The sequence below is a fragment of the Symphalangus syndactylus genome, chromosome 23 (assembly GCF_028878055.3).
Source record: "Symphalangus syndactylus isolate Jambi chromosome 23, NHGRI_mSymSyn1-v2.1_pri, whole genome shotgun sequence".
NCBI lineage: Eukaryota > Metazoa > Chordata > Mammalia > Primates > Hylobatidae > Symphalangus > Symphalangus syndactylus.
In genome coordinates this window covers 47,498,090-47,524,167 of record NC_072445.2, presented here as the reverse complement: position 1 = coordinate 47,524,167, position 26,078 = coordinate 47,498,090, and the positions used below count along the sequence as shown (strand labels likewise).

General features: G+C 36.5%; 1 long non-coding RNA gene across 1 annotated transcript in view; it reads left to right on the top strand.

Annotated features, from left to right (window-relative positions):
* Positions 1 to 24,671, top strand: part of LOC134735748 (uncharacterized) — a 61,675-nt gene extending 37,004 nt beyond the window's left edge. The window contains exon 3 of the long non-coding RNA XR_010119171.1: positions 24,552 to 24,671. This is a non-coding gene — a long non-coding RNA (uncharacterized lncRNA). The remainder of the gene's footprint in view (positions 1 to 24,551) is intronic.
* Positions 24,672 to 26,078: the final 1,407 nt, after the last annotated feature.

The window sequence follows — 26,078 nt, the reverse complement described above, 5'->3', positions numbered from 1 at the left end:
CTGCTATTAGAAACTCCTAGGCTAAAATAAATTTAAGAACTTTGTCTTAAATTAACAGGTGATAAATTCAAATAAGAGGGTAAATAGAAGCTAATAATATTTGAGTAGAATTGCGTGAACAGCAACTACCCATTTTCCTTTTTTTTTCTATTTTCAGATACTCTCCTTTACAAAGTTATACCATAGAGCAATATAAAAATCCCTGTAGTTCTATGTTTTAGACTATATACATATGTTTTGGAAATTTATGTTACTTCTACTTTCAAAAACAATAAGGAAAAACCACAGTTATCAACTCTTACATGTTGATTTTCAAATTAGTATTTTTCTCATTATAAAATAATACACATTTATTTCTGATACTAGTAATTAAGAGGAGTAATGCATTATCAAACAACTGAAAAGTGGCTGCTATGAACACAATGTATTTCTTTCTTTTTAAAATTACTAACAGTTATATTTGGATTACACTGCCATGTAGCTATATACCCTACCCCATGTATTGATTTTTTAAATATATAAATATGAGTTTGAAACCTATAAGAAGAAGAGCTTCCAGTTGGGCACAGTGGCTCATGCCTGTAATCTCAGCACTTTGGGAGGCCAAGGCGGGTGGATCACCTGAGGCCAGGAGTTCAAGACTAGCCTGGCCAATATGGCAAAACCCCATCTCTACTAAAAATCCAAAAATTATCCAGGCATGATAGTGGGTGCCTGTAATCTCAGGTACTTGGGACGCTGAGGCATGAGGATTACTTGAACCCAGGACACAGAGGTTACAGTGAGCTGAGATCATGGCACTGTACTCCTGCCAGGGTGACAGAGCAAAATCCTGTCTCAAAGGAAAAAAAAAAAGAGCTTATTTTTTGAGTAATTTCAACTTTTATGTTCAGGGGTACATGTGCAGGTTTGTTACATGGGCATACTGCATGATGCTGAGGTTGGGGATATGAATGATCCTGCTACCCAGATAGTGAGCATAGTTTCCATTTGTTTTTCAAACCTTGCCCTGCTCCCTCCCTCCCTCCTCTATTAGTCCACGGTGTCTACTGTTGCCATCTCTATGTCTACGAGTATCCAGAGTTTAGCTCCCACTTATAAATGAGAACATGTGGCATTTGGATTTCTGTCCCTGCATTAATTTGCTTAGGTTAATGGCCTCCAGGTGCATCCTGTTGCTGCAAAGAATATAATTTCATTCTTTTTTATGGTTGTGTTCTATTCCATGTTGTATATGTACTACATTTTCTTTAATCCACCACCAATGGGCACCTAGGTTGATTACATGTCTTTGCTATTGTAAATAGTGCTGTGTTGAACATACAAGTGCATAAGTCTTTTTGGTAGAAACTTTTATTTTCTTTGGGATACATATACACAGTGAAGGGATTGCTCGATCAAATGGTAGTTCCGTTTTAAGTTCTTTGAGCAATCTTCAAACTGCTTTCCACAGTGGCTGAACTAATTTACATTCCCACCAACAGTGTTTAAGCATTTCTTTTTCTCTGCAACTTTGCCCTCATCTGTTGGGTTTTCACCCTTTATTAATAGCCATTCTAACTGGTGTGAGATAGTATCTCATAGTGGGTTTGATTTGCATGTCTCTGATAATTAGTGTTGCGGAGCATTTTGTCATGTGTTTGCTGGCCTCTTGTATGTCTTCCTTTGAGAAATGTCTGTTCATGTCTTTTACGCCTTTATAAAATGGGATTGTTTGGTTTTTGCTTGTACATTTGTTTCAGATCCTTGTAGATCCCGGATATTAGGCATTTGTCAGATTCATAGTTTGGAAAAATCTCCTATTCTGTAGCTTGTCAGTTTACTCTGTTGATAGTTTCTTTTGCGGTGCAGCTCTTTAGTTTAATTAGATCCCACTTGTCAATTTTTGTTTTTGTTACAATTGCTTTTGAGGACTTAATCGTAAATTATTTCCCAAGGTTAATGTCCAGAATGGTATTTCCTAGGTTTTCTTCTAGAATTCTTAGAGTTTGAAGTCTTATATTTAAATACTTAATCCACTTTAATTTTTGTATATGGTGAAAGGTAGGGGTCCAATTTCATCCTTCTCCATATGGTTAGCCGTCTATCCCAGCACCATTTATTGAATAGGGAGTCCTTTCTCCATTGCTTTTTTTTGTCAGTTTAATTGAAGATCAGATGGCTGTAGGTGTGTGGTGTTATTTCTTGGTTCTCTACTTTGTTTCATTGGTCTCTGTTTCTGTTTTTGTACAAGTACTGTGATGTTTTGATCATTGTAACCTTATAATATAGTTTGAAGCCAGGTAATGTGAGGCCTCCAGCTTTGTTCTTTTTTTTTTTTAATTATACTTTAGGTTTTAGGGTACATGTGCACAATGTGCAGGTTTGTTACATGTGTATCCATGTGCCATGTTGGTTTGTTCTTTTTTGCTTAGAATTGCTTTGGTATTTGGGCTCTTTTTTGGTTTCATATTAATTTTAAAATAGTTTTTTCCTAATTCTCTGAAAAATTATGTTGATGGCTTAATAGGAGTATTGTTGAATATGTAGATTCTTTGGCCAGTATGACCACTTTAATGGTATTTATTCTTCCAGTCCATGAGCATGGAAAGTTTTTCCATTTGTTTGTGCCATCTGTGATTTCTATCAGCAGTGTTTTGTAGTTCCGCTTGTAGAGATCCTTCACCTCCTTGGTTAGATGTATTCCTAGGTATTTTCTGTGTTGCTATTGTAAATGGGATTGCATTCTTGATTTGGTTCTCATGTTGAACATTATGGGTGTATAGAAATGGAACCAATTTTTCTGTATTGATTTTGTAAACTGAAACTTTACTGAGGTTACTTATGAGTGTCATATACTGGGGATCTTCACAAATAATAACATAATGAAACAAAAACTCAACTAAGCATATAAAATAGGTCTCCTGGTAAGGTGAGCTTTAAACATCCTGCCAGGTTTCTCTGTTTAGCAACTTAGATAGAAGGTCGTCTGGGTAGAAAACTTTTTTGCCTCCTTCTAAAGTTCTTAAATGTTCATTTTTAGTTATAAAAATGCAAATCTAGGAGGTGTCATTTTCCCTTCTGAAACATTTCTCTAGCTGAACCACTGTTACTATTTCTTACCATTCTTGTTTGGCACATTCCTGCAAGGCAGAGGGTAACTCTTCCCTGGATTCAGGAGACCTTCTGGGTGAAAGTTTCAAGCCTGACTCCATTTTGAGATTCAGTGGATGGATGGGAGTGGCTGTGACTGTGATATGGGGGCAGAAAAGGACAATACAGGCCCCAGAGGAGAACGCCTTGTAGGGAGAGCAGAGCTTGGACTGGCCATCTGAGTTTTTCAGCAAGCTCTGGCATTTTGTGGAGAAGGCTGGATGGCAGCAGAGTCCATGGCTGAAGCTATACACACTCAGGGCTCAGTTACCCTGCCATAATGCCATGACTGGGAGAGAACAGCCAAGTCTGTGAGTCTAAACTAAAAAACCTATTTTTTTTTTGTTGTTACATCCAATTCTGGGGTATCACCAGGTCCTGTGCAGAGAACTGAGCTAATAAGGACATTGTAGTGGACACAGCCCCACACACTGCACCAAGAAAAGAGCCAGGCAAGAATATCACTTTCATTGATTTGACACTCGTTTTCTGCTTCCCTCTGGCACTTGGAAATAGCCCTAATGCCTTTAAACTGAGTATGACTCCATGTGTCTTTAGAGTTTTCAGATGAGCAGTTTGAGAGGAAAATCTTGGACTGCCTATTTATGAGGCTCAATTGTAAAATGTGGGAAAGCAAACAACATGAACGAATAAACAATATATTTGAATTTCAAGGAGATATGTACAGTGATATACAGTTTACACGATTCTCTCCAGGCATGAGGGAGAGCCAGGGAGGCTAACAGACCTAAATGGTTGCTTTTATCCAAGTTTCTATTGCTCTCAGGACAGAAGAAACTAACCAGATAGAACCACCTGACGTCAAAAAATATGTACCCACTCTCTAGCTGGCATTAGCGATTTTTGTTTTCATCTAGACTTTTAAAAAACAGAATTCTAACCACTAAATGTGCAGAAAGTTAGACTGTCTCTTAATTTTGTTTCCTTAGCATGCTTAACTAATACCTTAATTCTACATGAGGAATGCCCAGTCTCCCACTTTTAAAGGGCCTAAGAAACGATTGTCATTATGCTTTTCCTATCTACTTCAGCAAGGTTATATATTTGCCAAAATTTGTACCCTGTTCATTCCGAATCTTTACTTGACTGATTCATAGAAAATTGGTCTTAGCCTGGCTACTGAACTGTTTACGTTTTATTTAAGTATAAAATTATAGTCCTCCAAGTAGCTCATCGTTACCTTTGTTTACTGAATAATTACCTTGGTAAATCCAACTCTCCCTTTTCAGACAATTAAACAAATATTTTCAGAGATATAGAATGTACCCAATCTACGAGGCCTTAAAACTTTTAGCTAAATTTTAACAATTATTAGTAAAAGATTAATGTGTTCCAACGGACCTTCTACTTCTTCCTCCCCTACCTCCAATCTATGAGGATAATTCTTCTTTAGGGAAAAAGGAAATAAACTATCTGTGCACTTAATCAGGCTAGACCAGGCTATTTGGTAGCTGTCACTTGAAATAGATGTGATGTCACCTTTTTGTGAATAAATGAAAACATGCCCCTTAAGTAAATGATAAACAGGAACCAGCAGCCATAGAGTATAAGGAGGAAGGTGAGGGGGAGAGGCAGGTGTAATAAAAATAAATAAATAAGTGAACCAAAAGGATTTTACAAAGTGCAATGATAAATCTCTCTGGGCTCTAGTTGTTGCATTTATTTGAAAGACACGAAGCACCTTTTGGGTGCTCCTTAAACCATTTTATCTTTACCTGTGCACAGTTTGACAATCGCATTTTTACTTCAGGGAAAAAGTAAAGGACGGAAAAGAAAAATTGAAACAAAAAAAGGGCAATAAAAGAAGAGACAGAGCTCACAAACTTGAGTTATTGCTAACATCATAATAACATCCCTTTCAGTTCACGCTTTCACCAGCATAGGATCCAGGAATGAGGAATCTTGCGGGAATTTTGTATCCATGGCTTCCTCAGCATTTGAAGATGGAACAGTCAAGCTGAGTTACTGTCTAGATAGGAAGAAAAATGAACTATTAAAACTGCAGAAAATGGCAAAGCTGATAAATTATATTGTATCCCTGTCAGCTGTTTTCTTACTGTAAACTCTGGGATAGGAGTAGATTGATTTAAAGGATAAGAAAATAAAAGGGACTGGCAACAAGAGCCAAAATTGACAAATGGGATCTAATTAAACTAAAGAGCTTCTGCACAGCAAAAGAAACTACCATCAGAGTGAACAGGCAACCCACAGAATGGGAGAAAATTTTTGCAACATACTCATCTGACAAAGGGCTAATATCCAGAATCTACAATGAACTCAAACAAATTTACAAGAAAAAACAAACAACCCCATCAAAAAGTGGGCAAAGGACATGAACAGACACTTCTCAAAAGAAGACATTTATGCGGCCAAAAAACACATGAAAAAATGCTCCTCATCACTGGCCATCAGAGAAATGCAAATCAAAACCACAGTGAGATACCATCTCACACCAGTTAGAATGGCCATCATTAAAAAGTCAGGAAACAACAGGTGCTGGAGAGGATGTGGAGAAATAGGAACACTTTTACACTGTTGGGGGGACTGTAAACTAGTTCAACCATTGTGGAAGTCAGTGTGGCGATTCCTCAGGGATCTAGAACTAGACATACCATTTGACCCAGCCATCCCATTACTGGGTGTATACCCAAAGGACTATAAATCATGCTGCTATAAAGACACATGCACACGTATGTTTATTGCGGCACTATTCACAATAGCAAAGACTTGGAACCAACCCAAATGTCCAACAACAATAGACTGGATTAAGAAAATGTGGCACATATACACCATGGAATACTATGCAGCCATAAAAAATGATGAGTTCATGTCCTTTGTAGGGACATGGATGAAACTGGAAAACATCATTCTCAGTAAACTATCGCAAGGACAAAAAACCAAACACCGCATGTTCTCACTCATAGGTGGGAATTGAACAATGAGAACTCATGGACACAGGAAGGGGAACATCACACTCCGGGGACTGTTGTGGGGTGGGGGGAGGGGGGAGGGACAACATTAGGAGATATACCTAATGCTAAATGACGAGTTAATGGGTGCAGCAAAACAACATGGCACATGGATACATATGTAACAAACCTGCACATTGTGCACATGTACCCTAAAACCTAAAGTATAATAATAAAAAAAAAATAAAAAAAAAATAAAAGGGACTTGAAGGAGAGGAAAATGTTTATTGAGAAAGTGATAGAATCACATATAGGGAGTGATCTCTTATCACTTGAGAAAACAACGAAATTCAAAATATCACATTCTTTCTTTATCAAATACTATATCTCTGAACCAAAAGTAGACAAAGCAAGGCTCAGAAGGATAGAAAATATAGTAAACAGGAAGTCAGTCATAATGCTGTCAATAAGAAAGTTATTTCCCAGTAACCATGCCCAAACTCCCATCTTTCTATTTCCCATCAGATCTGGAAGCACTTCAAGGCATCATCGAAACCATAGACACTTGTCAGTTCCTGTTGTTACTTTGGGCTGAGTGGGCCACACCTGGGGAACACTCTCCAAGTTCCTTCAGACTGGGCAGCCACTTAGTCGCCAAAGTACTGCTACTTTTTAGGGTTTGTAATGGTAGACCCCCAGTAGTTCCAAGTACCCAAATCTCTTCCAGTTACTATGGCTGCATAACAAAGCATCCCAAAACTTAGTGGCATAAAGCAACCATTTCTATGTTCATGGATTGAGTTGTTCAGGTGTTTGGACCAAATACAGCAGAGATAGCTTCCTCTGTTCCCTGATGTGTTCTGGGGTCTCACTGGAAGACTGGAAGTCTGGAACTAGGATCATCTGAAGGTACTGAAGTCACTTAATGTGTGGTTGTTGATGCTGACTGGTCTGGGAGCCTTGATTTCTCTCCCTTTGGGCCTCTTCGTTTGACCTCTCTAAGTGAACTTGTTTGGGCTTCCCTTCAGCATGGTTGCTGTATTCCAAGGGCAAACATCCCAAGAGAAAGACAGCCAAGAGGAAGCTGTGTGGCCTTTCCTAATCTAGCTGTGGAAGTCATGTAGTATTATTTCTGCTCAGAAATAAAAGTCAAAAACCTGCCCAGGTCCAAGCAGAAAGGGAGGATGAGAGGAGGCTTCACCTCTTGATAGGAAGTTGGCGAGGTTCTGGAAGAGCACGAGGGATCAGAAATATTGCCATGATGTTTTTTTGAAAATATAATATGCTCCAATGAGGAAACTATAGTACAGAGTAGTTAAGAGATTTACTCAGCAGATCCACAGCTGGTAAGGTCTGGGGCAGAGAACAAATCCTTCTTTCAATTACGCAACAGTAAGGACATACTAACCCCAGCTGAATGAGAGTTGCCCTTTGTGATGGTTAATACCCAGTGTCAACTTGACTGGATTGAAGGATGCAAAGTATAATCCTGGGTGTGTCTGTGAGGGTGTTGACAAAGGAGATTAATATTTGAGTCAGTGCATTGGGGAATGAAGACCCACCCTTAATCTGGGTGGGCACCATCTAATCAGTTGCCAGTGAATATAAAGCAGGCAGAAAAACATGAAAAGGCTAGACAGGCTTAGCCACCCAGCCTACATCTTCCTCCTATGCTGGATGCTTCCTGCCTTCGAACATCAAACTCCAAGTTCTTCAGCTTTGGGACTCAAACTGGCTTCCTTGCTTCTCAGCTTGCAGACAGCCTATTGTGGGACATTGTGATTGTGTGAGTTAATACTACCTAATAAATTCCCCTTTCTATATACGTAGATATCCTATTAGTTCTGTCCCTCTAGAAAACCCTGAGTAATACATCCTGATGGAGAGGTGACATCTTCAGGGAAATAAAATTTCATAAAGAGACAAAATGAAAGCAAACTTGGGTACTTCACAAAACTGGCATCACACTAGGCTGGCTCATGGGAATTAAATATTATTTGAATGACTTTTTGTCAAGTAGCCATAAAGAAGCTTCCAACTTTAAAATTCTGTAAGTTTTAAGTTTGATCACTATTATGGCTAAGGTTTTTGCAGATGTAAACTGTAATATTGATTTTAATATGTAAATGATGTGAAAGGAATACTCAGCATATGTATAATCACAAATCAGGACCTAAACAGTGAGATATATGCCAATATCAAAGGATTGCGAGTAGACAAAACATTTCTGCAAGTATTCTAACTAGTTAATATATAAAACATGCTGAAATAAAGTTGACCTTTAAAAACCTATGTAGTAATTTCTGATTATGATTGTTTATATCATATAAATCTAAAAAAGATACATAAATTTCAATACAATTATTTTATGTAAGTATTATATTAGGAGGGCAACCTCTTCATTAAAAATACCATAGCTACAAAAGGGTCAGTGATAGGAAAAATATATATCCATACTACTGGGGAGGAGGAGTTACATTTAATAGGACACTTTAGCCTGTTCCCCCATCCCCAAGCAGAGATTGAGACAAATTCTTGTATTCAGTTAGTGTATGTGGTAATGTGTCTTGGGAGTTGGCGATTCAGAGAGTGGTATAAAAGATGTAGCAGAGAAAAGCAACGTGGGTGAGGCTCTGTGTTAGCCACTCTATCCCAAAAGAAGCCTCAGAGGACACTAATGAAATAGACCTTAGATCTCCTTCCCTAGGGAATGAAAGAAGCCAAGCTTTTATCTGCGGCTCCCATCATTTGCTGGACAATGATGTTCAAATGGGCATTCACGGTCCTCCACTCCTGGGTTGCACATGCCTGAGAGCAGAGCAAATTCTCCCCGTTCCCCTATTTCAGCCCTTCAGAAGAGCTACAGCAGAGAATGGAGGTATGCAGTACAGGAGTGAGGCAATGTGTCACCCACATATACCTGTGCAAGACTAGAGTAAATTTCTCCTTTAAATTTACGTAAAATGCACAGATCATAAGGGTTCATTTAAAAGGGTGTTGAGCATCTTACAGGCGAAACCATCACCTCATATGACTGTTACCATCACCCTAGAAGGGCTCTAAATTCTCTTTCTCTTCAATTCTTCCCAACTATTTTGACTTCTATTACTGTCAAGTGGGGATTTAATTTTATCTGTTTTATAACAATGTAATAAAAAGTATATGTTCCTCTGTCCGTGGCTTCTGTCACCCAACATAATGTTTTGGAAGTTCATCCATGTGATGATGGGTAGCTGTAGTACACTTTTAAAAAAATTGTTGGCTAGTATTTTTCTGGTGGAATAGATCACTATTTGCTTATCCAGTTCCTTATTGATGGTGTTGTCATTTCCTGTTTTGCGGTATTATGAATAAGTCTGCTCTGAAAATTCTTGTACCAGTCTTTTTGTGGAAATATGTTCATATTTCTTTGGGGGTAAACACTTAGGAATGGAATTCCTGGGTCATAGAGTATATATTTAGCTCTAGCACAATGGTGCCGAGCAGTTTACATATGATGGGGCCATTTTACAGTCCCATGAGTTGTTTCAAATCCTTGCCAATGGAGTATGTTTCCTGTTGTTGTTGTTGTTTTTTCAAACAATAGTCATTCTAGTGAGTGTAGAATGGTATCTCATTCCAGTTTTAGTTTGTGTTTCCCTAAAGACTAATGAAGTGGAGCACCTTGTTTGCTTATTGGTCATTTTTTATCTTTGGTGAAGTATCTGTTCAAGTCTTTGCCCATTTTTCATTTCTGTTGCTGTGTAATAAATTCCCACAAACTTAGTAGCCTAAGACAGCACAAATTTATTTTGTATTACAGTTCTGTAGGTGAGAAGTCTGATGCAGGTCTCAGTGGGCTGAAATCAAGGTGTTGGCAGAGCTGCACTCCTCTCTGCAGGCTCTAGAGCAGAGTCCCTTTCTTTGCTGTTTGCAATTTCTAGAGGCTGCACATATTCCTTTACCTGTGGACCCTTCCTCCGTCTTCAAGCCAAGCCTTTTGCATTTCTCTAACCGTTCTTCTGTAGTCACAAATCCCTGACTAACTAAAGTACAGAGTAGTCACTCAAAGTAATTTGCTCTGAACTCAGCAAGGAAAGGTCCTCCGATTGTAAGAAGCCTTGTGATGAGATTGAGTGCACCCAGGTCCTCCAAGACAATCTTTCCATCTCCAGATCCTCAATTCAATCAATCACATCACATCACATCACATCTACAAGTGCCATTTGCCAAGCAAGGTAACATAGTCACAGGTGCTGGAGGTTATAATATAAGCATCTTTGAAATAGAGGACATTATTCTGCCTACCACAGTGACTTGTTTTTTTGTGGTTGATTTTTACATCTTTAAATTTTCATTTTTATGAATTCCAACTTGTCATTTTTTTCTTTTTTGTCCTTTTCATTTTGGTGCTTCTTATATCCTGTAAAAAATTGTCCTATTCCAATGCTATCAACATATGATCCTTTTTTTTTCTAGAAGCCTTATTGTTCTAGCTTTTATGTTTAGGTTTATAATTCTTCTTGGATTAAAGTTGTGCATTAAGTAACATCTAGGTCACAGTTCTTGTCTTTAGTAAAAATATTTATTTGTTCCAACATTGTATGTTGAAAGATATCCCCATTAAGTTGAATTGGTGATATGGCCATAAATTAGTTCTACAGGGTCTATTTGTGGTGGGTTACATTTATCCATTTTTGTGTGCTTAGTACATTACTACACTCTCACAATTACCATAGCACACACTGTAGCAAATTTTGGAATCAGATAACAAAAAGATCTTTCAATTTTGTACTTCTTTTAAAAATTCCTTTACCTATTTTAGGTGGTTTACAATAGATGGAAATTTTTTAATTAGCTGTTCAATCTTACCAAAACCCTGATGAAATTTTGACAATTTGGAGTGAAAGACTATATTGAAAATACTGACTCTCCAGATCGATGAATGTTGTATTTCTCTTCATTATTTAGGTTTTTCTTATTGTTAAGTTTTGGGAAAATCTTCTAATATTTAACTAATAATGTCAGATGTAGATTTTCCATAGATGTGTTTCATTATTTAAGGAAGTTTATCTCATTTTCTAGTTGCTGAGAGGTTTTATTCTAAATGAGTGTTGAATTTTGTCAAGGCCTCTTTCCAGCATCAGTTGAGATAATCATAGGGGTTTTCTCTTCATTCTATTCATATGGTGAATTATATCAATTGATTTTTCCTAATGTTAAACCAAGCTTACATTTCTGGGGCGAACCCACTGGTCATGGTGTATTTCTTTCATGATGTCATGATGTACTAGAGAGTTTGATTTGCTAATGATTATTATAGAATTTTGCATGTGTATCATGAGAGTTTCTGATCTAAACTCTTTTTGCTTGGCTGAGTTCTCATTGTGAGACTTTGTTTCAACAGTACAGAAACCTCATAAAATGGGTTGGGAGGTATTTCTGACTGCCCCTAAAATTGGTATAATGTTTCAGTTCTTAAGCTAGAAACTAAGATGACTGTACATCATTCTTTTATAATCAATAAACCTATAGCTATAAATTTTCTTCAAAGCATTGTTTCATCATCATTCTACAATTTTTATTGTTACATTCTCATATTTGTTCAGTTGGAAAGTTTTGAATATCCCTTGTGATTTCTCCTTTCACCATAAATTATTTATAAGTAATTTCACTTGTTTTCCAACTTCTTGTTAGTCACAGACATGTTTAAATTTTCATATAAAAGCTTCAAATGCTATAGATTGAAATAATTTTACTAATATGTTTTTGTACATGTTTTATATATAATAAAACATTTAATAATTTAATGCAACATATCCAACATAAATAATTTAAATATATGATCATTATTAATAAGATATTTTACTTTTTTAACTAAGTCTTTAAAATTTTATATGTATTTTATCCTTACATCTCAATTTGATTAAACCACATTTCAAGTTCTTAGCCATATGTGTATACTGGCTACCGTATTTGTGGCAACAAAGGCTGGAGTTAAGAAGTGAAGTAGAGAGGATTTTGGAAGAGAAAAGAGTCCAGAACAGTGGCATTTGTGCAAACACGATCCTCTCTATTTTGTTAGGCCTGAATTTGGTTTTATAAGAGTATTCTGGTTGCTTTTACAACATTGTCGATTGAGGTTTTCATTAAAGAGATATTTGTCAAAAAATAAAGACACATTGAGGACACAAATCTCACATTGAGGACATTGAATATATTTAGTTTGGAGGATCTTTAGAAGGCAGACAGAAAAAGGAAAAACACATAAAATTATTTGCAAGTTGATCCAAGATTTCAATTTTTTTAACTTTTTACTGCCTTGGTATAGAAAAAAATAAATTTGGTTAATTAAAGTAGGTGAAAAAAATGTAAACTTCAATATTCTGTAAACTAGATTACTAACAACCTTTGAAAATGATTTTTCTGTTAGCATGTGTAAAACTTTTGATAATTTATAACTATTTTTCTTTTATTTCAGTGTTAAATAGGATAGTAATGCTAGGTGAGATATGTTTACATCTATTCACCCATTCTTTTTCTTGTATGTCTTTAATCAATGATTATGTTGGAAAAAGTCTATGTTTATAGTTGGAGAAACTGTCGAAGTAATTTCCCAAGACCTTTATTTTATAGCTTTCCAAAACTAGAACAATAAGTTTAATTTCAGTCTGTAAAATGAAAAAGTTACAGCTAGTGTTTAATATTGCTATCAGAGAGATTAGACCCTAATAATTTCAGGGGAATGTTAACTTTTTCTAATAATAAATGACCTCTCTCAATTTACTAAGCTAATGTTACTGATTGACTGTCAGTAGAATGGGAGATAAGAGGATTTTTTCTAGTTTTAGTATTGGCTTTTTAATTTATACTGTAAACTAACTTTCCCGAGTCCAGAACCAAGCCCTTCCTAAGGAGGGGCTCCATAAATGTTTATTGACTTGACTGATACACCCCAAAAGAGAAGAAGCATAGCTGAAGTTAGATTATGGTCAGTAATAATGTAATCACCCGGCCCCTAAGTATGCCGAATCTGTAACCATATTAGTATGTGCCCTCAAACCAGTTAAACAAAGTTGACCCTTGAACAACATGGGTTTGAACTTCATGGGCTCACTCACATGTGGATTTTCTTCTGCCTCTACCACCCTTGAGAAAGCAAAACCAACCATTCCTCTTCCTCTTTCTCCTCCACCTACTCAAAGGGCAGACAACAAGGAGGAAGACCTTTATGTTGATGATCCAGGTCCACTTAATGAATAGTAAATATATTTTCTTTTCTTTTTTCCTTTTTTTTTTTTTTTGAGACAGGGTCTTGCTCTGTCATCCAGCACTAGGGCAATCACAGCTCACTGTAGCCTCAACCTCCTCTGGGCTCAAGTGATCTTCCTGCCTCAGCCTCTGGTGTAGCTAGGACTACAGGCACAAGCCGCCACACGGCTAATTAATTTTTTTCTTTTTTGTGGAGATGGGGGTCTCACTAGGTCGCCCAGGCTGGTATCGAACTCCTGGTCTCAAGTGATCCTCCTGCCTAGGCTTCTCAAAATGCTAGGATTATAGGCATAAGCCTATAAACTGGGTCTGGCCTCTTTTATTAGGACTCTCCTAGTAACATTTTCCTTTTTATAACTTCAGAATAAAGTATATAATACATACAGCATATAAAATAAGTGTTAATCAACTGTTTATGTTATTGGTGAGGCTTCCAGTGAATAGTAGCTTATTAGTAGTTAAGTTTTGGAGTTGTCAAAAGTTATACATAGATTTTCAACTGTGGTGGTGACAGTGTCCCATCCCCCATTTTGTTCAAGGGTCAAGTGTAATTGCATCAAAAAAATCTAACATCTGTATAGATGTATAAAGCATCAGTAATAACATCCACATTTTCTATTAAAATATCCATATAAGACACAATTTAGTAACCCATAGTCCTTAGTTCTAGTTGTGACTGTCACTAATGAAGTAGTAACATAAAGTAGACCTTTGACATCTTTGTTCCTCAGTTACTTTAGCTGCTAAAAGATAAACCACTTTATTATGTTCCTAGGGATTGCTGGACATTTAAAATGAAATAACAGATGTGAAAGCAATTTCTACATTTATAGGTGTATCATATATTCACACAACATGTGTTGTTAATATCATTGCACGTTCTTAGATGATTGATGCACAAAGACGTCACTCTCCAATGCAAATGCTCATTCATATGGATAAAGTCTGTAACGCCATGTGGGTAACAGAGTGAGAGAGGGCTAACATAAGATGTATACCTAAACTTTGGGGATAAAGGACTTTTTTGTGTTTTACTTCCACTCTACAACTGAACTAAATATTTAGTAGACATTCCTATTAGATGTTGCTTTTACATATTAATTATATTTGTGTACACCTGTATATGTGTATACACATATGTCTATATATATACTTATATATATATGCGTATTTATTTAGATTTATTGCATGTTATCAGGAAATATCCACAACTTAACAATGACTGATTCCTAGTTCATAATATGTTTGAGGAGGCAAATCATAAATGAGTATTTAAAATCAGCTACTTTCTGAGTATATGGGAGGAAAATATGAGAATCTCTTATGTGATGTTTGCACAAGATTAAGACAAATTCTTCACTGCTTTAGGTGTCGTGAGTTACCACTCATCAGTCTCCACTATCCCAAATTTCATTTTTTATGTGCATTTATATTGGAAAAAGAAAGAGTTAGCAGTTCCAGCAGCTCGATACCACTCTCAACACTTTCAGTGTGGAGCACCACCACATTTGGATTGCAGCTTAAAGGTCTTGTTGATAGAGTCACCCTATGTAAGACATTCGGGCTTTAAACAAGTCACATTTGCAAGTAACATGCACGTCGTTCTTGCGGCAGCATTCATTTATTTCAACCTTCTCACCTTCCCCTCTCCATCTGCATCCCACCTATATAAATAGCGCTTAGCTTCTTTTGAGCTTAACGAACATTCTTAAATGTTATGAGAAAATAGCAGAGTCAGGGAAAAATACATGCCATAAAAAATGTGCAAGTGAAGTAGCATTGTCACTGCGTCTGTTCCAGTGCAGATCACAACTCGGTGGCCTCAGTGTGAGTCCTTCTGTGCCCAGTAAAAATGAAAACAACATTGTAATAAATTAGCTGGAACTGCACTTCCCTAGGTGTTCAGTGACAGCATGATAAATAACCCCAGGCGCTACAATTTGGCTTTCCCTCTGCCAAGGTTTTCTGCCATAATATTTTCAGGCCTTAAGTCATGGTCATCAACACTTGATTAATACAGGGAGGGCCGGTTAAGATAACATGAGGGATATATTTCCTTGAACAGGATAACGTGGCAACAGTATAATATTTTATATGGGTTAAGCATTTATTGATCATTACAAGAATGAACATTTTTATATGTAATTAGTAACTGTAATGTTCCAATCCTTTGAATAACCCTAGAGGCACATTGTAGGTTTGTTTTTGATGATTGAGATATATTTCCTTGTCTTCTCATTTTCTCATTTTGTGACAGGGGTACTTAAATCTCAAATCTCATAGCACTATTTTTGTGTGTCCAGTTTATTTCTCAGTACATATTCCATTACATATATATATAAAATATATATATACACACACACATATATATGCACACATATACCTGTATATATAAATTATGTATATAATACAATTGTGTTTTATAAATATTTATACCACATTCACTTAACCTCAATCCATCAAATAAATTCAGTTATATTTGTATAAGTTTCACAGGGAAAGAATAACTTAGCATATAACTTTTCTATTTAAACTACTATTGTCAGAAATAAATCTGTATTTACTCTCTGTATCCCAGTCATCTTTATTCTCTGATGAAAAAAAAGTAACCATAAACATTCGTTTTCCATTAATTATTGCACCAGAGAAAAATCAATGTTCAAATAAATAACAATAAAACTGATTTTTACTGAATAGCAAAGCTGGATAAAGGAAGAAGTTATCATTTGTTTTTATTTTTGGAGGGATGGCTTTCATAATTAACTTAACTCTAAGATACTGAACATAATGTAGTCACTCTACACACATTTATTTATTGGAGCACTTCCCATCCCTTAGGCCTTAAAGAATATAATGAGTTTAGACCCCACGCTTCCCTCTACTTGGCCTGAGTGTGTTTGCTGTGTGGGCACAGCTGTGCTGTGTTTCTGCATATGCATTTAAAGAGAGCAATAACAACAACTATTATATATTCAGCAGCTAATATGTACTGGGTACTCTTTTAAAAGTTTTACATTTTTATCTCACTTAGTTTGCAAAATGACTATACTGGGTAGGTATGTTCTATCCCCTTTTTAACGATGAGGAAACGAGAGCAAGTATTTGAATTAGCTGAAATCACCTAATGAGAAAATGGCAAGATGAGATTCAAAACCAGTAAGTCTGTCTCAGGAGGCTGAGCTCCTGAACAACGAGCCACACTTTAGAATAAAGGGATTTGGCATCGGAGGCAGAGGAAAAAAGCATAACAATTGCAAATGGCCTTTCTCCGAAAATACAATTTTTTAAAATTTCTTTAAGTATAACTGGATTTCGTGGAATCCTTGAAAAATCTCATCTAGGAAAATCTTCTGATTAAATTCATCACACTTCCATCATTCCTTTACTATACTCGTTCTAGTTCAATAAAAAGTCAAATTCAAATTGGACAGATCTGAATGATCAGAAAAATTGCTGCAGTATATCCAATCATTGTTAACATGGAAACACACTGTTATTGAATATTGAAGGCTTACCCCGCATTAAAAATGAACAGTAAAGGGAGCTTCTTTCTTTTGTCTGACCCAGAGCAGGACTTGCACTTATTCCTTTTGCAGGAAAAATGTTTGACTGGATAAGATCCATGTCTTACTTGTCTTTGCAGTTCCAGAGCCTAGTTCTGCATATGATACATAACAAGCACTCATTAAATATTTGTTACACCAGACATGCCTAATTACCTCAAGATATTCATCAAAACATTTTATTGCACAATTTAGATAAGTGGAGTGTTCACATAGATTAAGGTCTTAGTTACAAAACCTTTGGGTTACGAATGGCAAAAAACAAAACGAAACAAAAACAAAAACAGAAAACCTTTGTGGCCAGGCATGGTGGCCCATGCCTGTAATCCTAGGACTTTGGGATGCCAAGGCAGGCAGAACACGAGTCCAGGAGTTCGAGAACAGCGTGGGCAACATAGCAAAACCCCATCTCTACAAAAAGTACAAAATTAGCTGGGCATGGTGGTGCATGCCAGTAGTCCTAGCTACTCGAGAGGCTGAGGTGGGAGGATCTGCCTGAGCCCAGGAGGCTGAGGCTGCAGTGAGCCATAACTGCACCACTGCATTCCAGCCTGGGTGACAGACCCTGTCTCAAAAAACAAACAAAAGGCAAACCAAAAATCCCACCTTTGCCTCATCTAAATATAAACTTATGAATTTATTGGAAGGATACCTGGAATTCAAGATCAAAAGCATAAAACAGAGCACCAGTAACAAACTGGAGTGGCCCCAGTAATTCCCCTCTTCCCTCGTTCTTTCAACATTTATTCTCTCTCAGCATCTCTTCATTCTTTGCTTACTTCGTCACCTATATTTTTCTGCTATGTCATACACATGACAGAAAACAGTCACTCCAGCCCAGTTCCTACATGAGCTCACAGCAATAGCGCCGCCAACCAACTGACTCAGTGTCTCTATGTTCTAAGTTCTTGGAAGCAAGAATTCAATTGGTCTAGTTTGAGTCAGGGACCTATCTCTGGGCTGCCTGGCTCACTGTCCACTCAAAAGAGGCCATGGAAACACATTCTATGAAAGGTGAAAGCAAGCAGCTGCTCCAAAAAGAGAGGTGTGGGGTGCTAAGTCTATAATTGCAGAGAAAATGATTGGCATCTTTAATGCATTTGTATTCATCTCAGCAAAACGGTACCTGTTTGAGATTCTGCCATTTTGCAAAGAAATACGGTTATATCCTCACGTGCAATTTTTATCCAAACTAACCTACCAGAAGATTTAGAGAAAAAAATCAACGCAATATTTATTTGAAAACCAAATATTCCAAATTGAGTGAAGTAAAAGTATGTTGCTTCCACTTTGGTCAGTTTATCCGTGTGAAACGGAATAACTATAAAACACCAAAATACTTTCGTCATTTGATCTCTACTTCCGTTGTCATTACTCAAGACAGTTCAAGTCAATATATTCACAACAAGAAAAAAAGTACACAAAATCAAACCACAATCTCATTTATCTGCATTTTAAATGAAACTAGAGAGATGGGGTTATAAATACTAAATAGTAATTTGCCATTCTATTTTCTTTGAAAGAAATGCCTTTATTCTATAATCATATCCATTTTACATTTTTGCATTATTAATAAAATGGATACGGCATCAGTTTTTTTCTTTTTAATATTACTATTTGGCAAGTTAAAAGGCTGAAGTATTAAATATGCACTGCAAATATTATTTTTGTTTACTTGTTAGTGAAGGAAAAAATAAAACCACTACTCATTTGTAGTAAAAGCACAGGTATAATAAGAAACTTAACACATTAAAAACAGCAAATAGATAGGAAAGAGGCAATAGCAGAGAAGAGGTCAAGAAGGCAAAGCAAAACTTGAAGTTAAGACAACTAGGTATATTTCATGGCTCTGAGTTTCATAAAAGCCTAGTCAGGAGAAATTCAACCCTTTTCTCATTCTCATTTTCACATATGGTGGTTGCTGAATAAAAGCTTCCAAAGATGCCCATCCCTTAAGTCTGGTTACCTGTGAACATGTTAGCGTGCATGGCAAAAGGGACTTTGCAGTTATGATTCAAGTTAAGGATCTTGAGATGGGGATTGTCCAGGGGCACCTAATCTAATCATGTGAGTCTTTGAAATTGTGGGGAACATTCCTCAACTGCAGAGAGCCTGAGTGATGGCAGCCTCAGGATTCCACATGTTATTGCTGGTTCTACAACGTAGGGAGCTACCTGCAAGGACAAGAACGAAGGCCAAGAAATTGGAAAAGGAATGGAAATGGATTCTCCCCTACAGTCTCCAGAAAGAACACAACCTTGCTGACACCTTGATTTTAGGACTTCGGATTTCCAGACTGTCAGATAGATAACAAATTTGTGTTGTTTTCAGCCGCTAAATTGGCAGTAATAATTGCAGCAGCGATAGAAAACTAACACAGATATGAAGACGCAAGACTGTTTATGGAAAGGGGGAAAAAAAAGTGTCCTTGCTTCTGAGCTTAGAAAGATAACTTTACTCCTAGAAGCTTTATAAAAGGTTAACTAAGCAAGCTAATGAACAGTGATCCCAATTGCAATTTTTCAAAACAAAACAAGACAAAATAAAAAGCCAAAGAAAATTGCAGAGGCATTCTTCATATGGCCATCCTGTTTATTTTTATTCATTAATTTTATTATGTTTAAGATTCTGTCTTATTATCTTATTTTTAATAATAATTTTAAAGTGAAAAATGACCCACAGTAGGAAGTCAGAGGGATGGGGTTCATAGATGAAACCTGGAGAACTTTAAGGAACAAACAGTTAACATAGCCCCAACTAAAAAAATCCGTAGATATTGAAATGACATTCATCTCTTACAATAAAAATAATGATAGCATCCTACTGTCCTTTAGGATCATAATTTTGGTACCTGAACAGTAGCTTTTTTGACATGAATTCTCTGGAACATACACACTTAGAGAATGGCCTTAAAACAAGGTGTACCTCTGATTTGTAGTAGTCAGTCTACCATGAAGTATACAGTGTGATGTTAAAATGTGGTAAATATTTTAAATAATTAAAGTCTTAATCCAAGAGACCATATTGACAGAACTACAAACATTCCTATATTTTAGACTTTTAGGTACAGGCAGTTCTCACTTGGCTGAGCAGAGTGATGCTATAAATATGACTGTGCAAGGCAAAACTATGCAATATGATCATATTTATCAGTGGGGAAGAGTACAATTGTCATGTGACCTTAAAAAATTTTGCCAACACGTTAAAAACCTTATTGTCAGTTATAAATGTATAGAAAATGAAAAATAGTAAAACTAATATTTTTGTAGTACACTGTCATTTCAAACACTAGATACATTGAAAATTACTGCTTTAGGCTGGGCCCAGTGGCTCATGCCTGTAATCCCAACACTTTGGGAGGGCGAGGAGGGAGAATTGCTGGAACCCAGTAGTTAGAGATCAGCCTACGCAAGGTGACAAGACTCTATCTCGAAAGGAAGGAGGGAAGCGGGGAGGGAGGGAAGGAAGGAAGGGAGGAGGGAGGGAGGGAAGAAAGGGAGAAAGGAAGGGAGGGAAGGAAAAAGGAAAGAAAAAGAAAGAGGGAGGGAGGGAAAGAAGGGAGGGAGTGAAGGAAGAATAAAAGGGAAGGAAAGGAGTGAGGGAAGCAAAAAGGAAAAGGAAAAGGGAAATGAAAGGAAAGAAAGAGAGGAAGGAAGGAAGGGGAAAGGAAAGGAAGGAGTGAGGGAAGAAAAAAGGAAAGGGGAAAGGAAAAGAAGGGAGGGAGGGGAAAGGAAAGGAAAGGAGGGAAGGAGTGAGGGAAGAAAAAAGGGAAAGGAAGCAAGGAAGCAAGAAAGAAAAGGAAGAAAGGAAGAGAGAGAGGAAGGAAGGAAGGAAGGGAGGGGAAAGGAAAGGAGGGAAGGAGTGAGGGAAGGGAAAAGGAAAAGGAAGCAAGAAAGAAGGAAAGAAGGGAAGAAAGGAAGAGAGAGAGGGAGGGAGGAAGGAAGAAGGAAGGAAGGAAGGAAAGGAAGGAAGGAAAAATTAGCTGCGCACTGTGGCGCATGCTTGTAATCCCAGCTCCCTTGAGTCCGGGAGTTTGATGCAGCAGTGAACTATGATCATGCCACTGCATCTAGCCCGGGTGATGAAGTGAGACCTATTCTCTGAGGAAAAGAAAGAAAATTACTGCTTTAGTTCTTTGTAAAATGCTGATCTAGAGTCATTTGAACAATGCTTGCCTTCTAATAGCATAAATTACAGTAAGCAGTGAGCATCTTTTCTACATTTTAGTAGATTGTAATTTTCCTTTGCTAAGTTTCTATTCACTGTAAACATTTTATCATTTAGTTTCCAATGACATAAAATATATCTGAGATTTTTTTGTGTGTGAAGTTTTGTGTTAGCGTCACTTGATCTGGGACATCTTTATCCTTTTGATTACAATTGCTTTCCTCATTAATGTCAGTAAGTTTGCCTTTGCAGTGATTCTCTGTCTGTATATCTAGAGTCCAGGCAGCTTATGCAGAGTGTAAAATCTAGGGCAGCAGGGTCAGCATCCCTAGATCAGCTACTTCTTCTACAATTCCATGTATGTTCAATTCAGATTTCACTTCCAGTGTTAGCATGTTTTGTGTCTTTGCTGCATTTCCATCTTTGATGGCCAGTTCCCAACTTGGAGTATCTATTTTTGGGCAGTCATGTGGTTTTAGCATGGAGACAAGAAAGAAAGAAAGACAACATCATGCTTTGCTTCTGTGTGTGAACTGAATAACAGCTGTGAAGGATCAGTCACCAAAAGACTTTGAAAGAAGAGGCTTGATTGGTCACTGTAATGATGCTCCTCTGGTATGTAGTGATGTGTGAGCTGAAAGGCTAGCAGCAAAGTTTGAAATTTATGCAATTACTTACAGTTAATATGCCATGGTACCTGAAACTTGAACATATCATTGGGAATTGGCATTATTTAACTAAACCAGGATAACTGAAATCTGTGAGTATCACAACTGGGAAAAGCAAGAACTGTCTGTATTGTGATCTTAATGCACAAGGAGTTTGAATAGTGAAAATTGCCAGTTTTACAGATAAAGAGAGAGAGAGGAGAGAAAGGGGGATATTTGTTAAAAACAAGCAAAATTCAATTTTTTAGAAACACATTAAAGGAATTGAAAATGTTATTGAATACATTTAATATAGAGAATTCCATGCAATATGAGATTAAGAAGTACTAAAAAGTAGGCAGATAACATAAAAAGAAATATTCTACTTATCTTCAACTTAAGTGACAAAAAGGGATCCTTAAAAGAAATCAATACAGAAGGCCAGAGAGATAGGGACTGGGGAAAAAGCCAGCCAACAGATGCACACAGGACATAAAGACAGTTTTATAAAAGCAAAACATGCTAGAATTTTTTCCCATAAAGCCCTTGAATAATGATAAATGTGAGTACTATGTATGTATATTTGGAAAACCAACTGTGCCTTCTGCTTTAGTTGCCTTTTTTTGCACCAATAATTTCTTAAACAATATTCTATTTCTACAGCATAACTCTGTCACCATAGTGTAGCCAAGCTTTTCTTTGACAAATCAAGTACTAAATAATTCATTGCTGCTCCGGGGGGAAAATATTCTCAGCATACTGCTACGGAAAGTTTCCCTTCCTCAAAAACAGAACAGTTTAACACGGATCTGCAGAAGCATGTACTCTTCCTGTGCAGGTGTCTTTCAGATGAATCGGGACTGGGTGCACACCTTAGTAAGGGGCTGGACTCTCACCTGGCTGTTCATCTTATTAAAATAGTTTGCTGTCATTATTATTTATCTGAAGTGAATGGCATTCTATTAATGCCATTAGGCATTAATTAGTTTGGCATAAAATATATTCTTTTACTAGAGAAAAATATAATGATTTAATCTAATAATAACTGATAGTAGTTTATTGGGTTTATTTTATGCATTTTATATATTTACATATTTCGTGCATTTCCAATCCCTTTATTTCAAATAGTTTTTATAAAAAGATGGGAGAAGCCAGGATAGTAGGCAGAGAACAGGTGTGCTTGAACAACAACAAAATAATGTTGAGATAGAATGATCTGATGGTTATTTCCAAGAATTAAAATATATTAGGCGTATAGATATTTATTAGTAGTATGGCTACTATGAAAATAAATCATTGATGAGGATACAAAAAAAGTCAAGACCAATTTAAATTATGTTTTTTTCAAAATTCAAAGAATAAAATCTGATTTTATTTTAAAAGAAATTCCTTATAAATTTTTTTAATCAACATATATTTGTATTATATATATTTATGGGATTCAGTTTGATGTTTTGATATGTGTATACATTGTGTAATGATTAAATCAGAAATATCAGTTAGCTGGCTAGACAAATGCATGTATCTTCCTCTCCCATGTACTAGGTACAAAACAAGTTGAAGAAATAATATATACAAACATAACATATTTATGTTGCATATCTCTAGGGGTCTTGAAGAGCTTGCAGAATTCATACCATTAATTCTTACTATATCCCTGTGAGATAGAAAGCAAGCAGATATTATTAGACAATAACAACTAATGTGCACACATGGAAGCAGGAAGGCTGGCAAGTTTTGAGAGGAGCCCTAGATCAGCTGGTTTTCTGCCTTTGAGGGCAGGAGAAGGGCTGCAGGGAAACTGTGCTTGCTCCATAATCTACCAGGCCCTTCCTAGCACTGGGAGTTTTTTTTGCCTCTAGTCCTTTAATAACTAAATTTATCTAAGTAACTCCCTAAACTGAATACAAAGATGAATCTTTAAGCAAGTGAACTTTCTGGCTCACTTTTTCTTACTTCTCAATAGCGGATTGTCCTATAGTTTGAGTCCCTTTGTTTATAGCTCATTTTCCAAGTCAAAACTGTTACCACCTGGTACAACTCCAGCTGTATTCCCACAGGCTACAGAGAAATCCAGAACCTCCTCATTTTGTCTCCAATGTGACTGCAAATCCATAAAAGTTGTCCTTCTCATGTTGATTCCTTGTAAAGTCAAGTCCTTTAGAAATTCGAATGAAGAACTAGGTATTTACACTGCTGCTTCCTTACCACAGGCCATGGAAGTTTAATTGGGAGAAAAGAACATCTGCTTATATGAAAACATTATATTCAGCCATCCCTGCCCTGACTTTGGCCTTTAAAAACAGTGGCATTAATTATCTCAACAAACGAATCTCCGGGATAATAATAATCTAAATATTATTTTACGCTTACTACATATTTGCAATGTGCTAAGCACTTTATGGTTGCTACCACAAAAAACATTTATAATATGAGGCGGGTATTTTTATTATATACATTTTCAGTTTAAAGACAGTAACTTCAGAATGTAACTTGTCCTAGTCACACAAAAGCAGGTGTGGACTAAAACTCAAAACCATGATTCTTTCACTTTAAATGATATGGTTCTGAACCATTAAATTTGAATGCTACTAAGAATGGTGCGTGCTAAGCAATGTTAAGCTACACATTTTTATTATTAACAAGTAATTTCAAAAGGGCAGGAGAGGCAGGTTAAAAATTAAAGGGTTAAGCTGGAATAACATGTCAAATTTCTCATAGTTTTTTGTTTTCATGAAAAAATATATTTTATATTGCAACAGAATGAACTTAACAGTTTAGGTAGCTGATTGCATATATTTTGATAGTCCTATCATATTTCCAACAAATACATTTTCTCCCCACCCCACCTGCAACTGGAGACTTCGCAAGGTTAGGAACAGGCTTCACTTCATTGTGATGTGTGTAAGGTGACAGAGGACACAACGAATACGTGGAAGAACTAGGAATTTGACCTTAGCTTCCAGACATTTTGAGGATGATACACTATGTCCGTCTTGCTTTCCTATCAAGAAAAGTATACCCAGTTTGTGCAGTAGCCCTGTACCAACAGATAGATTACAGCAGGTACTGCTTTGCTCTTTTTTTTTTTTTTTTTTTTTTTTTTACTGCTGCAGTTGAAGTTTTAGGTAAAATATGAGAATAATATTATGGCTATGTCAGGAAAAAAATAACGTATTTGATATCAAGGTCTCACTCACCAGTTAAGTAGTGAATAGAATATGAGCCTGGTGAATTTTGACTGTGCCTTGTAATTTATTTAAATATGCTTTCACTATTCTGGAATCCTTAGGGGATTATTTCCAGAATTACTGTTTTGCAAATATACAGGTAATGCTAGGGTCTTAAGAACTCTTCTTTTAGGGCTTTACACCAGTTTAATTTCATATAATAATAATATGAATGATCACAGACCTGCAGGTTCCCAGCTTTGGGTGTACAGTATAATAAATCCAACCAAGGATGGGTAAAGTGGGCTGCAGGTGTTTGTCAGAATACTCACAGCCATTATTCAAACACTGTGAGTTTAGCCAAAATAGAAAGATGTTTACCAATTTCCTTTTTACTCTCATTTTTATATCCTTCTGAATTTTACTGAAACATAAGTGTATGCATTACTGGTTCTTTTTTACTTAATTCATCACAATTACATTTATTTGATTATAATTTCTAAGAGCTCATTTTGTCTGGAGGAATAGCAAGTTATCTTATGCTTGAAAACCCAATTTTATATATTCAAATAAACAATTACATGATGTTTCTTTTATAAGATTTTTATATTGCAAGGTTTCCTTTCTTAAGGCCGAATAATAGTCCATTGAATATATATACAATTTTTTTATCCTTTCATCCACCAATGAATATGTAGGTTGTTTCCATATTTTGGCTATTGTGACTAGTGCTGCAGTAAACATGGAAGTGCTGCTAAATCTTTGAGATCTTGACTTCAAACAAAAGAAGAAAATCTTGCAACATATGACAACACGGACGAACCTGGAGGACATTGTGCTCAGTGAAATTAGCCAGTCACAGAGTGAAAAATACTTCACGATTCCACTCATGTAAGTAAGTTTTATTTTTTTAACTTTTTACTTCCATAGGTTTTGCGGAACAGGTGGTATTTGGTTACATGAGTAAGTTCTTTGGTTGTGATTTGTGAGATTTTGGTGCACCTGTCTCCTGAGCAGTGTACACTGAACCCAATTTGTAGTTTTTTATCCCTCACCCTCCTCCCACCCTTTCCTTCTTGAGTCCCCAAGGTCCATTGTATCATTCTTGTGCCTTTACATCCTCATAGCTTAGCTCCCACTTAGGAGTGAGAACATATGATGTTTGGTTTTCTATTTCTGAGTTACTTCACTTAGAATTATAGTCTCCAGTTCCGTCCA